Raw genomic sequence first — 15873 nt, 5'->3', positions numbered from 1 at the left:
GGCTGAACTCATTCAATTTATATTAATAAAATTAATTTTTTAACAGAAATTTAATTTACCTAAGATTATTGTGAGAAAATTTTATGTAAAAAACGCTTACAGTAAAATTTAACATTATACCATTTAAAAAAATTCATCAAATTATAATTATATATTATATACGCTTCTATTAATTAATATTTCCAAGAAAATTGTATAATTTGGTTATTTTTGTATGCTAAATGATTTCGAAGAATTCATTACCGAAATTCATACTGAAAATTTTAATTAATTTTTTATTTTAATATTGTTAATAATTATTTTATTATTTCTGTATAAATGTGAAGTATTAAATTATTCATGGTAATATCAAAATTTTCTTATATTATAAACGAATAAATTAGTTTTAAAAACTAAATTATTTAACAATATTATCAGTGATTTTAAAATTGTAGAAATACGGCACGAATATAAATTTTTGTTTATGAGTGGTAAACTATAGTTCTACTGCAATTCTGAAGTCATTGATAATTTTGCAAAAAAAAAAAAATTAATTCAATACCAATGAAAATATTATAATTTAAAGTCGAATAATTACAAATCAGTTTTTTAGTTAGGTAAATTTGTTTAAGAAAGCGAAATTTATTTGAAAAACAATAATTCTTAATAGTAATCTTGTAATAGCTGTGTTGAAAATATATACATATTTTCTGATGCAATATACGTATATTTTTACATAAAAATAAATTGCATCAGAAGAATAAGCAGAATATGCCGAAAAAACAGTAATATGCAGTAAGCAGCGATTCCTAAATATCATATTTCAATTTTTATTTGTTTATCGAAATTTTGCTATTCTCATGCTTTACATCAGATGTTTTATTCACCATATAACATCAAATACTTTATTCACCACATAATTGTCAATATTAAATCAATATTAGCTATAACTAAAAGAAGAAAAACTTAGGTAATAATTATAAAAACAGAAATTTCACAAAAAATTTACATAAAAAAATAAATTTTGCATAAAAACAAAACAAGCAAAAAAAATCTATTTTTAAATTGTCCTTTTTAATATAAAAAATAAGAAATAATGATAGATTACTCTGGCCTTTAAAGAAATATTTTTAAAATTATTGTCCATTTATATGCTTTAAAATTTGATTGATCGTCAAAAATTCTATACACAATATTTTAATTAGATTTGCGTTGTTAATGCGCAAGCACCTTTAATTTCAATGCGCATTATTAAAATATTTTCTTTTTAATTTAAATTCAAATACTCATAATATAAATTTTTTATAATTTTATAATGATTTGTTTACGGTAAATTTTGTAAATCTGCAGGAGGTTTTAAAGATTGGACAATGTATTGTCCTTATTTCATATTAACTAACACTTCAAATCGATTGTTCAAATTCATTTTAAATTATAAAAATACCCCAAAATAATACTTAAATTATTTTATATTCATGTAAACAATAAACGTTATTTAAGAATTGTTAAAAATTACAATATGGTTATGTAAAAAGTTCTTTTGAAAATTTTTATAAAGAATAAATTCCGACCATTTAAATAATTTTTAAATATGATAAAATTATAATCAATTCTGATGTTTTTCAAATTTTGAATAACTTTCAATTATGAAGGTATAGCGAATTATTTTGCATTTGCATCTGCAGATCATTTCCAAGACTGTCATATTTTAAATTATTGAGTGGCACAATTCCATTTCTATCATTTTTTATATGTTAATTTTTTTTCGTCACAAGAAATTTTTAAAATATGCTTCAATACTATGTATAAAGTGTGTGTTAAAATAGGATATTTACTAAGAGGTTTTTATATTTGTTTTATAACAGTTAATTAGGAAACCTTGAAGTATATATAGGAGATTTTTAATGCTAAATATATGCATATCCTGTCATCTGGAATTCTCTGACCCTGTTGTTGAATTTACAATATAGAAATGGAGCATTTCAATTTATCAATTCTAATCGAAGTTAGAACTATTTCTAAAATAATCACATTAAGATTAAGAACTTATGTGGAAAAATTAAACAAAGTCAATTTGTATAACGGTTTGAACCTTTCTTTTCAAATCTATTAATGTATATAGAAAGGATCTATGCAAGTTCGTGAAAATTTCCTAAAACCTAGAACCGAGAAGCTCCTAAGCAAGTAGCAGAGAAGAAAGAAGCAAGTTTAACAATTGGCTTAAGAATATTAAAAATTATAAACATTTAAAAATATTTTTATGACAAATCTTAATTTCCAAGTTATAAGCAAAAAATAAAAATATTATGTGATTTAAATTAATGCTAATAAATCAATAAATTGAAAAGGTTTGGAATTTTTTTATTATGTTTAAGAACGTATACATATAAGTAACATGTTTACCTACATTCTATAAACGTAAAATGTGATTAATTGCTGTCTTGAACATCTTCATATTTTAATTACCAATCTATCAATAAATAATTCACAATAAATTTTTATGGTGGTCTAAGATTTTTCCTCAAACACATCATATATGTATACATATTTTGACTATGTAATAAAAATAAATAAAGTTCGTGTATAAAAATAAAAGAAAATTCTTGCCACATCTTTTAAAATCTAAAATGGCAACAATTTTTTTTTAAATCAATTACAAAACCCCAACTAAACAACTATAACTATTAATTCTGTAAAAATTTAAGTGGCACGAGCCTATAATAGATTTGAGGTTTTTTAAATTACTTATTTCTAATGACTTTTAGGAATAAATATAAAAAAAAAAACCAATTCAGTTAATGGTCAATTTAAAAAAAAAAAAATTGCCTTTCTCACCGCAGGATGTGTCTGATATTTTCAAATCCTTCTTATTAAAGCGAGACAAAATTCAGATAAAAAATAAATTTTCTTAAAACCATAATTTCCTTCTAAAATATTTAAAATTTGCAATTTTGTAATTTCAAATAAGAAATGTGCACCTAGAAAATAAAAAAAAAAACAAAATATTTAAAAGGTAAATAATAAAGGTAGAAGTAAGAAGAATTAGAAAATTATAAAATTAAAGTGCAGTAGGACGTGAATTTTGAGTTGACAATAAAAACCTTATAAATGCGTGTAATTCTTCTAGACTATTAACCTTTAAACTTGGTTTATCTTAAATGAATAAAGGTGTCAAAATTATAAAACTAAGAAATTCAGGGTTTTGTAATTTTCAAAATATTATGGAAGTAAAGAGTCCACAAAATTATTTTAAATTATAAAGATAAATGAGAATTTAATATCCTTTATCTGGCGACAATTTTGTGATCTACGAAAAAAACAGACCTAACCTTTATATAGACGGGATATTTTTTTAATATAAAAATTATCAGATTTTATCGTAAAATATTGTATATATAGATTTAAGATAATATTATTTACTCAAAAAGAAATAATTAGAGATTTAAAACAATTTCGTTTTTACAATAATTAATGATATATAGATTTTTGTTTTGCAAAATGTGTGTGGTCATTGAAATAAATCGTGTTTTTATAGATCTCATAGTATTCTTGGAAGTGTTAAAAATTATGTCAAAACTAAAGTTTTTAATAAAATTTTAGATAAGAAAAGGGTACTTTTAACAGGATTTTCAGATAATATGAAATGTGCGTGCTGCCAAAAATTTGATACATTAAATGTGCAGGTTAATGAATATGAATAGGTCTGCAAAATATTTACAAATTTAATTTAAAAAAAAATTGGTACAATTAATTGAAATGATTGTATAGTATGTATTTTAAAATACTATATTCTAGAAGATACGCTTTAGACACCTTTGTGCATAGATGCACAAATTCATTTTTTAAATTATTTTATTAAGATGACATCTGTTCTTATAATTGCATACTTCAATTCTTAACGTCAATTTTATGATAAAATAATCTTATCATGAATTAGTACACTATAAATTTTAGGTCAAAATACTAAATTGAAATTTTGGGATTTCGGAATTTAATTTTTTAATATTCGTCATTTAAATTTTTAATATTTTGTTGATCGAAATTTTAACTTTGGAAATCTGTAGTCAGGAATCCATAGGAATAACATAATAAATTAAAAAATATTGTAATTCATTATTGTATTACATTATGTGTATTATATGTATACATATTAAAAATTAAAAGACGCAATATAGTGCTCATATATACATACATACATATAGATGGGAATGAGAATTATATTAATATCCTAATGATTTAAGTGAGAAAAGCTTGAATGAGGAAGGAAAAAAATTTGGCGAATTTTACTTAGCGGGATATAAAAAAACTAACTATAGAATTCTGATAACAAGGCTTAATGTGAAAAACTCGAATATTTCTACTGACCCAATCAATAAATTCAATTTAATATTCCTTTTACGTATAAAGAATAATTTTTGACCCAGTTACGAATTTAAACATCTTAAATTAGAATTTTAATTTGGAATAAAAATATCTATCAAATAAATAAGGGTCATCCTATATACATCTATAATATACGAGTATATATTTTTACATTCTAATCCATTTAATAATCTGAAATTTAAATTCCTTTTCTGTTTCATATTGTATATGTGGAAATGATTTGTAATTTTCATTTTCATCTGTACATTTCTATTAAATTAAAGAAAATATACATAGAGATAAAATTAATATTTTGTTTACAATTTTAAAATTTCATACATATGTATTATAAAATTTAAATTGTAACTATTATTTTCAGTTTATAACACATTTTAAGTCGACATTTTATAATCAACAGAAAAGAAATTTTTTTTTTTTCTAATAATTAATTTAAAATATTTTTAAATACTTAAGAACAAAAATACAAATAAAACTTAAATTAACATTAAATATACCGCTATATATTATTTATCATTTACTGCTATTCATATATGTATATGTATATATAAAATTTACTGATATTTATACAAAAACAAAAAAAAATTGCATAAAATTTACAAAAATACACTTAAAGAATCAACAGTTAACTAATAATAATAAAATATAACGGATAAAAAATATTACAAACACAAGCATAAATTATTTTTTGTTCTTACACTTTTGTATTTTATTTACGTTTGTGTTTGTTAAACTAAAAAGTGTGTGTGAGACGGTATGTATATAAATAAAAAAAAAACAATTTATCCGACCAATCAAATTTCAATAAATTCTATTATAACACAAACACATTAATAACTTTGTATGAAAGTATTAAATTATATAAATACAATATTGAAATGTAAATGTGTGTGTATTAGAAAATTTATTTACTGTTACGAGTATATGGTGTTAAAATGTGTATGTGGTATATTAACATTAACTAATTTAAATATAATTATAAATATGAAGAAAATTATTTAAAAGATTTTATTAAAGTTTAATTTATGAAAAAATATTTTTGATATTTTTGAAAAATAATTAAAATTAATGTTTTTTAAATAGTAAGTCCCTTTATACGTTCTTAATAACTACTTTAAACGATTAATATTATTCGAAAAGATTAAATAAATTGTAAATTAATTTTCAAAATGAATTTATAGGTAATTAATGTAAAAAATTTTTTACACATTTATTATTAATTTAATTTACACCGTAAATACACGCATACATATTTAATCTACATACGTTATTGTAAAAGAAGGAAAATATATTTTAATATTTGTTAGAAAAGTATATAAAAATGTTAAGCAAAAATAATAAAATAAATTTTTTGTTTTGGGAGGAGTTTTCATTTAAATATAGTTTTTGAAGAGTTATTTTGATATAAAATAATAGTTACATACAATATGGTGATTATAATAATATATAAGAATGGTGTTAATGATGATGAAGCTGATGGTGCTTATTGTAATTCATACATACATATTTCTTATAACTAAAATACAATATTCTGCAAAAATTACATACATATTATGTACCTATGTATATAAACATTTTATAAAAATTTCTTTGTACATAATGGACGAATAAATACAAAATTCAATTATAAATTCAATATACAATGCTATATTAACTTACTGCTAATGTGGAATAGTATTTATTTAAATTGTATATGTAAATTAACTTCTTTTATACATTAATATTTGTTAAAACAAAAATCAAATTTAACTTTTTCTTATATATACTCTAATATTTTGCGTGTACATATGAGAATACTCATGTATATAGATTTACTTAAATATAACAAAATAATTTAAAATTTAACTTATTCTTATATACAAAATATATACATATTTATGTATATCTAATTATCTATACATTTATATATATACAAATATGTTTGACAATAATGTTTGGATTTTACATTAATTTTTGCTTTGATTTTCAACTTTTAACTGCTTCTTTATTATATATTTTGAATTAAGAAAATGGAAAAAACAAAAATTAATTGTTATATACAATTTAATGGTACCCAGAAAGAAAAAAGCAAAAAAAAAAATTAAAAGACAATGAAGGCACAAACCATTTATATTTTTCATTCCTTTTCTCAACAAACAATAATTGGAATCTGAATAACAAACGCGCGCTTTCATTGTTATTTGAGTTATAAAGGAACAATCGCGCGCGCTATTCCATCCAAATTTGTTTTTTTTTTGTTTTTCATTTTCGTATAAGTAGTAAATTTTATTGAAATCTTAAGGAAGATTTTTTTTTTTGCAAAAATTCTTGTTTAGACAATTTCAATTAGATATTTAAAAATATTTTAATATATAAGAACATGTTGACATATATTAAATATTTGTGAATATAAATACAAATCCTATATGTACACATATATAAATATATTATACATATAAAATATATAAAAAAAAAGGGGGGCTCTCCAAATCACCATTTACCATTGTTATTTTATCATCATCATTATCATCACGTATAAATAGCATTCAAAGACCTAAAAAATAAAAAAAAAGAGAAATAAAATAAGTATACATAATCATTTGTAGGTAACAATAAAAATCTTAAATATAATAAAAACAAAAATTTTTAATAATTCAAATTATATTTTTGTTTTTCAAATACAAAAACAAACACTTTATGTAAAAGAATTTTTTTTGAATACGCGAATATTTTTACTCTTTTAGTTTTTAACTTAACATCATCAGTGACGCGACGCAATTCTTCCTTATACCTTATATTATACAATAAAATATTTAAACAAATTAATTGTACGCCGGATTAATAAAATTAAATATTTATTAAATAATTAATTAATTAATTTTATTATAAATATACAATCAAATTATTAAGTTTAATTTAATAGAAATTTATTTGAATTTTTCTCTAATCCATCAAATAAAATTAAAAAATTTTAATATTTTAAAATTATTTAAATTATTTAAAAAAAAAACTAATTAAAGAAAGGTTTGTGATAATTATAATAATAATAAAAATTAAATATTTAAAAAATATTTCTCATATATTAATTAAATTTTAAATGTTAATTCTATAATTTAATTTATGCACACACTTCTTATATAATTAAAATATTTAAATCAAAATATTCTTTAATTTCAAGTAAAAATGTATAAAAAGTTATAATTTTAAAAAAAATATGTAGAATTAGTACAAATTATATAAAATAAATAGAAAAGTAAAAATACATAGAAAATTTTAACTACATACTAGCTGCATAGCTAGCGCAGTTATGTAAATTTAAATGAAAATGTTTAAAAATAGAAAAATAATTTTTAAAAATATTAAAATATAAAATATAAATATGCGAAAGGAAAAAGTGTAAATTATAAAGAAAATAATTAATTAAAAATAAATAATAACATATATAATTAATAAAATTAAATAATAATATCAAAAAAATATATTCATTTGAGAATTTAAAGAGGATGGTAATACTGTAAGTAACCCTTTAAAATACATATTATATTGTTTTTACTTTATATTTTATAATTATAACACTTATTATTTTAAAAGGCCAAATGAGAGAATGGTAACGATTTTTTATTAGGTATAAATGCATACGAAATTAAAATTATCAGTATTGCCGACGGCATTAATTTTCAACTAAATATTCGAATTCATTAGGAGTACTCAGTAAAAACTTTTTATTTCACCTTTAATATTTAAAGTTGTGCCTAAATTGACGCGGTATATGTAATAATCAAAATTACTGTATTGCCGCTACTGCAAAATGAAAATGTACGGTGTAAGCATTATTTATTTATTTGTTGCTATAAAAATATGCTTGACGTTTGTATAAAATGTCAAAAACATTTTGTACATTTAAATACATGTGCTTTTCTTAACAAATTGAAAAAAAATATTTTTCTTAGCCCTAAGTATCCCGGGCTTTGTTCGTTTCGCCATTCGGCCGCCATGTTTAGAAAACTTTCACATCCTTACAGTGTTTTTCGTTTACGTCTTCCGCTTTAAAAATTATTTAAACTTTTGCTTAAATACTATAAGTGCATGAATATGGAAATTTGTTTCTTCTATTATGGAATAGTATATCCAAAAGTTATTATGACAAAATGTTCGTTGTTTTTGAGTTCGTTTTTTTTTTCAATTTTATATTAAAAGAACAAGTTTTTGTTGCACAATCTTTTTGACAATTTTTTTTCCTCCCTTAAGTTATTGCTCATCATAGCTTGGAAACTGAAATTCTTTTATTTTTACATAAAAGTTAAAGTATTTGAAAAATATTCTTCAAGAAATTACAATCCATTATTGGATACATTGGAATTTATTTTTAAAGATGTCACTTTGCCAACTCAATTTTACAATATCGACAAAATTTTAATATCATTTTTGAACTCAAATTGATGAAATGGTGTATAAATTCTGTATTGCGAAAATTGCTTTTGAAGCATAAGTGAAACTTAAATAAATCTGTGATATTTCAACATTTTTATTCATTAAATGGAATCAAAATGAACATTAAGAGAACTTTTTTTATATTCCTAATAGTTTCTTAAATTTTAAAAATCTTATTTGATTTCTAAAGAAGAGTCACTCTTCGATTTTCTTTAGAATTAGATTGGTAACACGTTTTGATATCGTTACATATTTTTAATTGAAAAATATCATATGAAATTTAATATCCACACGCATTTCAAAGAATGCAAGTTAAGAGACGCCCCACAATATATGCAATTTTTTTTTCAAATAAAAATTAATTAAAACCAATGTTTTACAGTTTTTAATTACATAAATTGACACTCACAATTTAAGAAGTTTTATTCACTTTTACATGATTTCTATTAGAAGTTTTATTCACAAACTATCCTAATAAAGTAATTGTTCCTAAATTTTGAAAAAGTTCAATTCACAATTTTTAATTCAATTGTTAATAAATTTATTTCTATCAAATTTTTAGAGGAAAAGCATTGGGTTTATGCAGAAAGGGTTAAACTAGAATAAACCTAACTAAAACTAAATGAAAATATAAACCTTCCTCTAATATTTTAAAGTTATTACAAATAAACCATTGTTCGTAATAATAAAACGAACGTGAAATTTACATATTGTTCAATAAATAACAATTATAATTGAAATTTTTATAAAAGAGAAAAGTAAAATATTAAAATTTATTGCAAACGTAATATAAATTTAAATTTATAATATTATACGTACATCATTATAATCATCTAATTGCAATCAATTCAAAAATATTACAATTATTAAATGTTAACATAAATAAAATATTAAATTTTAAAGTCAACAAATTTAGAAAATCCCAAAATTTATGAAATCAATATTAAAAGTTTAAAAAAAAAATTGATTTCATTCATAAATTTTAATTTTAAATTTTCTTCTTTTTTATTTTATAATCTCAAATTTCACATATTATCAAATTAAAAAATGTTTTAAAATTATGATCACCCACACAAATTTTATACCTTTTTAACTGATAACTAACTAATTGGTAAAAGAAAAAAAATTAAAGAAACTCCTTAAAAAAAAAAATCGTTTTTGTTGTTTTTTCTTTTGCGTTTTCATTACATGCATACTTACTGTGTACATATTTACATACATAAAAATTTTTCATTCATAAAATATTCTTTTACTATATCTTAAAATGTCATACGTTTACACTAATTCTATACTCATATAGAATAAAAATATCAATAGAACTACATAACTTTCTTAAATTTTATCATACGAGTATAAGAACACCAAAATTTAATTATCAAACAGTCATAAATTCTATTAATAAGAAAATCTCCCCCAGATTTCATATGGAACTTATAGAAATCCAATAATTTTTTTATAAAAAAAAAAACATCATCAAAATGTCAAATAAAAATATTGATAAAAATCTGATATTATTAAAAACAATGATTTTCAATAAAAAAATCAATAAGTTTTATAATCGATTTAAATAATTTAATATATCGAATATCATATATTGCCGTCTAATACATTATAATGTGATTATCAAAATATTGAAATTAATTTGAAGTGTCGTCCGATATATTATCACAAAAAAAATGCGTGTTTTTGTATATATGAAAAGAAATTAAGCTTTTTTTAAAATTTTATTGAATAAAATTTAAATATTTTATTAAAAAATTGTTGTTTATTGTACTTTTTACAAAGTGTCACCGACAAAATAAGGAGAGAACTAAGGAAGAGTAAAATTAAAATGATTTTATTGAAAGAATCTTAAAACTGAGAGAATATTAAGCAATAGTGTATTTAAAATTTTATTCTCTTCGATTTTAATTTATAATTAGAATTTTTCTAATTTAATTCTAATTTCCTAATTCAATTAAAAATAATAATTATTAATTAGGAACTTATACCATCTTTATTCTATAGTCTTATTATAATCTTAAACATGAAGCATTTTCGCTTTATAAGCAGATACTAAAGCAGAAATGTGTATAGTTATGAAAGTAATTTAAATTAGAATGTTCTCCTGACACTACAATTTACAATACCAATTTCATCATATTAAATTTCTATAATCGAATGTTTCGATCGAACGCTGTATAGAAATTAAATAACTGACTTTAGATATTAGAGAACGTTATTTAATAAATCAATCGAACACTAAAATCGAAGATTTGTATTAAATCTTGTAAAAAAAAAAATAATTTTTCTTTTACTTAAAATTAGCATTACATCCATTTGTTGTTCAAGACCAAATGGAATTAGTTGAATATCTATTCTTTACTTTACAATTTAGACAACAGAAATTATGCAAGCAGTAGGAGTCGTATATTAATTATATTTATGTTAGCCATCTTATTTCAAAAATGTGTGAATAATGTATTGAATGATGCACTGAAAATTAATATTGAATAAAATTTATTTTGTTAAGTTATTGTTTTCAAAATAAAGTGTCATGAAATCGTTTACTAATTCGTTCGGAACCTATCATTGCAAGCTAGGTAATTAAAATTTCACATTTTATATAAAATTATATTTATCCAAAATTGTTATTGGTTGTGAAAATTGATTTTTTCACCTTTAGGACAGGATTATTAACTGATAGCAAAAAAATACATTATTAACTGAATTCAAAAATACATGAAATTCAAAAAATTGGAGAATTTTTACAAATAAATATATATCTGAATTATTATTGCAAAAATATTTAGTAAAAATTTTCTACAAATTTATGAACTATTTTGAAAATTGTTGAGCTATTAAAATAATGAAATCTCATGACATTTAGAAAACCAAAAAGAATTATAAAAAATTTTCATATGATGCCAGAAATATTTTAAATTACAGAATTAAAACTGAAATTGGTTTTAAAAATGAAATAAATTTATTTATGATTTTTTTGGAAATTATTTTGCAATCTGAATTTCTTTATTGTTTAGGCTGTATAACTCTTTGCAGAATCATCCTGTGCCTATTTATTTATAAATATGAAGATAAACATAAATATATTATGTACACATACATATACGAGTATATATATATTTAAGATCTTTTTTATATAGGTGAAAATCTTAATTCAACAACTTCCAATTGATTAATTTGATTCTTCTTTCAAAATATTATAATATTCTTAAATTTAGCTTATGTATACACAAAATTTATTTATTCATCTCAATTTTCATCCGGATATTGTGATAAGACAAATTGAAAATCGTGTCAAAAATCGGTTTAAAATTTAGAAAGAACTTATTGTATTTTCTCTTATACCAAAAAAAAAATTTTAATATTAATGGGAACAATTTGAATATAAAACTTCTTCAACTGGTTAGTTGTTTGGTAGGTTAGTTGTTTGTTGGTTGGTTGATTCTATGTGGTTCTATATAATATATATATTCGGTATATTATAAGAAAACTATCATCCTACTAATAAACAATAAAATCTTAAATTTTTTTTTTTTACCTTTTTTCTTAAAAATTTTAACACAATTCTGCTTATCTCTAAAATTTACAACTTCTTATATATTAATATATTATTGTAAAAGACCTTAAAAATTACAGAGATTTGTGTAGTTCTTTTAAGATTAGAGTTACCAGACACTTTATAAATAAATAGAAGCTCTGAATTTAACCGAAATTATAGTTATATAGAATGATTTATTTTTTTAAGTTCCACTTTACTCTTGAATTCGAAAAGAGCTATTTCATTGAAAGGCGAAATAATTCGTCAGAATAATAATTAGAAGGACGATACACAATCTAAATTAAAACCGTTCAGCTAATTGATGATGTTCCATTGATTTATAAATAAATCTTGTTGGCTAACGGTAAATCAGCAATATAATTAGTAAACCTTCGGAATCCCTAAAATTTGAAAAAAATATATATATAATAAATGAAATACCAACAAAAAGAAAAAAACACACAAAAATTCTTTTAAAGGAAAAAAGAAAGAAAACCATAACAATCCTATCAGCAGGTTGTCTATTATGTGGTCGAAATTTCTTTATACATATACAAGACGAAATACTACGTTCAGTTTAGGATCTCCAAAATTAAATCATTTAATAGATTTTAAAGACCGCATTCTGTTACATAGATATTTTGTCACCTACATGGAATACTTGTGACTGACTTTATTTCCTTACAATGTACCTATTTTCTTCTTAAATAACATTTATATTGAATTCAATTATTTTATATTCATTCAAGAATCTATATAGTTTCTTTTAAAATATATGCATCTACACATTTATACGAATTTTGTTATTTATAATGTGGTCCAACACTTGTTTCATTTTACTATTGTCTAAAATCTATCATCGAATATACGCACACTTTTCTTTTGTATAAATTGATTTGAATTTTGTTTTGGCTGCTCAACAATTCTATTATGTATTTTGCTTGATGGCTCTAAGGAACAAAATTGTCTTGAAATAATATAGGAATTAATTCAATATTTTATATAGAAACAAAATATTCTCTATGAAATTAAATCTGATTCCGATTGATTTATTATTGTATTGTAAAGGAAACTACGTTTATACTATGGGAAATATTGGTGTAACAGGTTTCAAATCAAAAGTAAATATTCAAAAAAGTAGAAAAGAAGAAGAGCAAATGTTGATTTTACTAAAAGAATAACTTGAATATACGGCATGTAAATTACAAAAAGATTATCTCAACACTAGAGAGTATTTAAAAATTATGTTTCCATAACATTTTAAATTCGGTCGCATTATATGTTGTTCGTTTTTTACCGCATATCGTGTTATTTTGGGTGGTCCTATCAGTCGGTGCATAAACTTGTATAATGTGATAGTTAGATTTAAAGATTTGGTTGATTTTTTAAAGAAAAAATTGTTGGACAATCAGTCGGCATATTAATGATCTTGTATATCTTTAGATTTATAGAAAAGTATTGCATATAAAAACTATATAGTTGAGTGTCATGATCATAATATTATTTTTTTTTTTATTATTATTAAATATATTGAAATAAAATTTGTCGAATTTTAGTACTTTTATTACTCTGCCCACTTTCAAAATTCATTTCATTTGATTTTTTGATGAGTTTTTTCTTCATATCTTATGTAATTTAAGTTTTTTTAATGTGCCAATAATATGAGATAATTTTGATATTTTTATGTCGCTCTTTACTTTTTTTTTGTGTTAAACTGGACCTTTTCTTTTTAGTATTTTTAGGAAATTAGAATTGTGAGATTGTTTTTAACACCTCTGCAATGAAGATTTTTTTTTTATATTTACACTATATACGAAATTCATATAAATATTATTATTATTTTTGTGAAAATTTTGATTTTTATATGAAATTTAAGAAACAGGAAATCAATTTTTTAGGGTTCTTTTCCATCACACCGCGTTTTCATATAAAAATTTGAATGTATAACCACATATTTGTCTCATATTACACAGGTTTTTGTTTTTGGGACAATTTTGTTATGTTTTTTATGATATTTATTTTATTTTGAAAAATTAAATTGTTTGCAAATTTTAGAAGAGTTTAGAATTAATTATATAAGAACTATTATTATTGAGTTGTATCTCTTAATCCATTTGTTACAATTTAATTCGCAACTTCCATAGCATTTGCAAAATTTTACTAAAATACCCTTTTTAATTCAATAATTTGATTTCTTCAGGAAAATAAATTTGAATTCTCGTACTCCCGCAAAATATGATTAATTTTAGACCATTCCATAATCATGAAACTAAATTAAACGAAACAAGTCATTAAAAGTTTGACTAAATTATTTCTTGAAAGAATGTAAAATTAGACCATGTGGAATATAACTGACTGCAATTAGATCTTTTGATAAATCTATTTGATAATTTAAATTCTTAATTTAAGTCAATGCATTTTGATAACGATACATTTATCACTATAGGTAGTAAAGTGCTAATAAAAAGCTAATAAATATTTTTTGATCCAAACAAAAACTAAAAATGTTTATCGAAAATATAAAAGTACTAAAAACACGATTTAGAAAATTTATGTCTATTTGTACACAATTTTATTGTAAAATTTTCACATTGTATGTACAATAAAAAGCTAATGACACGATGAGATGCTTTTGCACAAAACCAATAATTATATTTTACCAAATAATCTCGAGTAATAATGGGTTCTTAAAATATCTGGATATAAACCATTACAAAAAGCAGCTACTTAAGCTTATTTACAACTAAACTTATTTTAATTTATTAACATTTTGAATTGGCAGAATTTAATAACTAAAGGACTCTAAATTTATTAACACGTAATTAATAAAAATGAATATTAATTTAAATGTATTGACTTTGATTAAGGACAGGTACCTATTGCGAATTCATTAAAATTTAATTACATACTAATATTTCAAATGATGACTATAACTTCATGTTTCAATTATTTTGATAACAGTATACGCTAATATGTTTATTACCTAAAATCATAATGAGAATTTTAAAAATTGTTTCAAATAACTTACCTGTGTAATTTTGCTTTTGGTAAAACAATGTTAGAAAAAAGTTTAATTGTGTTCCCATTATTTAATCTAAAATTTAACACCGATTTGGCACACAATGTTTAAGTATTGTTATACATTGATATACTTATATTGAAATAGTTGCTCCCAATAGATTTCTCTAAAAAACGACATATAATTTCTTAACATTACATTATAAAATAGGAAAAGATAACTCAAATACTTATCTAATACTTTAAGTACACCTTAGATCTGTATAATTTCATGAAATTAAATGTTAGCAATTCTTTCTTATTAATATTTTCTGAAATCGGGCTTCGAATTCAATATCTTTCCATTCCAATCATCTTATCTTACATTATTGTACAAGGATTGTGGATATTATTCTAGTATCAAGGTGTACTCAATTCTTCTCATTATAATTGTAACAGCAAACGATGTTTTATTCTTTATTTAATTGTTTATCCTCTTTTTTTATTTTTTACACTCTTGTTCAACTTAATTAATCCATCAATTTAGCCAAGCCATCTCTAAACTT

The sequence above is a fragment of the Condylostylus longicornis genome, unplaced genomic scaffold, assembly GCF_029603195.1.
Source record: "Condylostylus longicornis isolate FDR11 unplaced genomic scaffold, ASM2960319v2 ptg000039l, whole genome shotgun sequence".
In the NCBI taxonomy this organism is placed as follows: Eukaryota; Metazoa; Arthropoda; class Insecta; order Diptera; family Dolichopodidae; genus Condylostylus; species Condylostylus longicornis.
The sequence above is the reverse complement of the archived record's forward strand: the minus strand, read 5'-3'. Positions refer to the sequence as shown.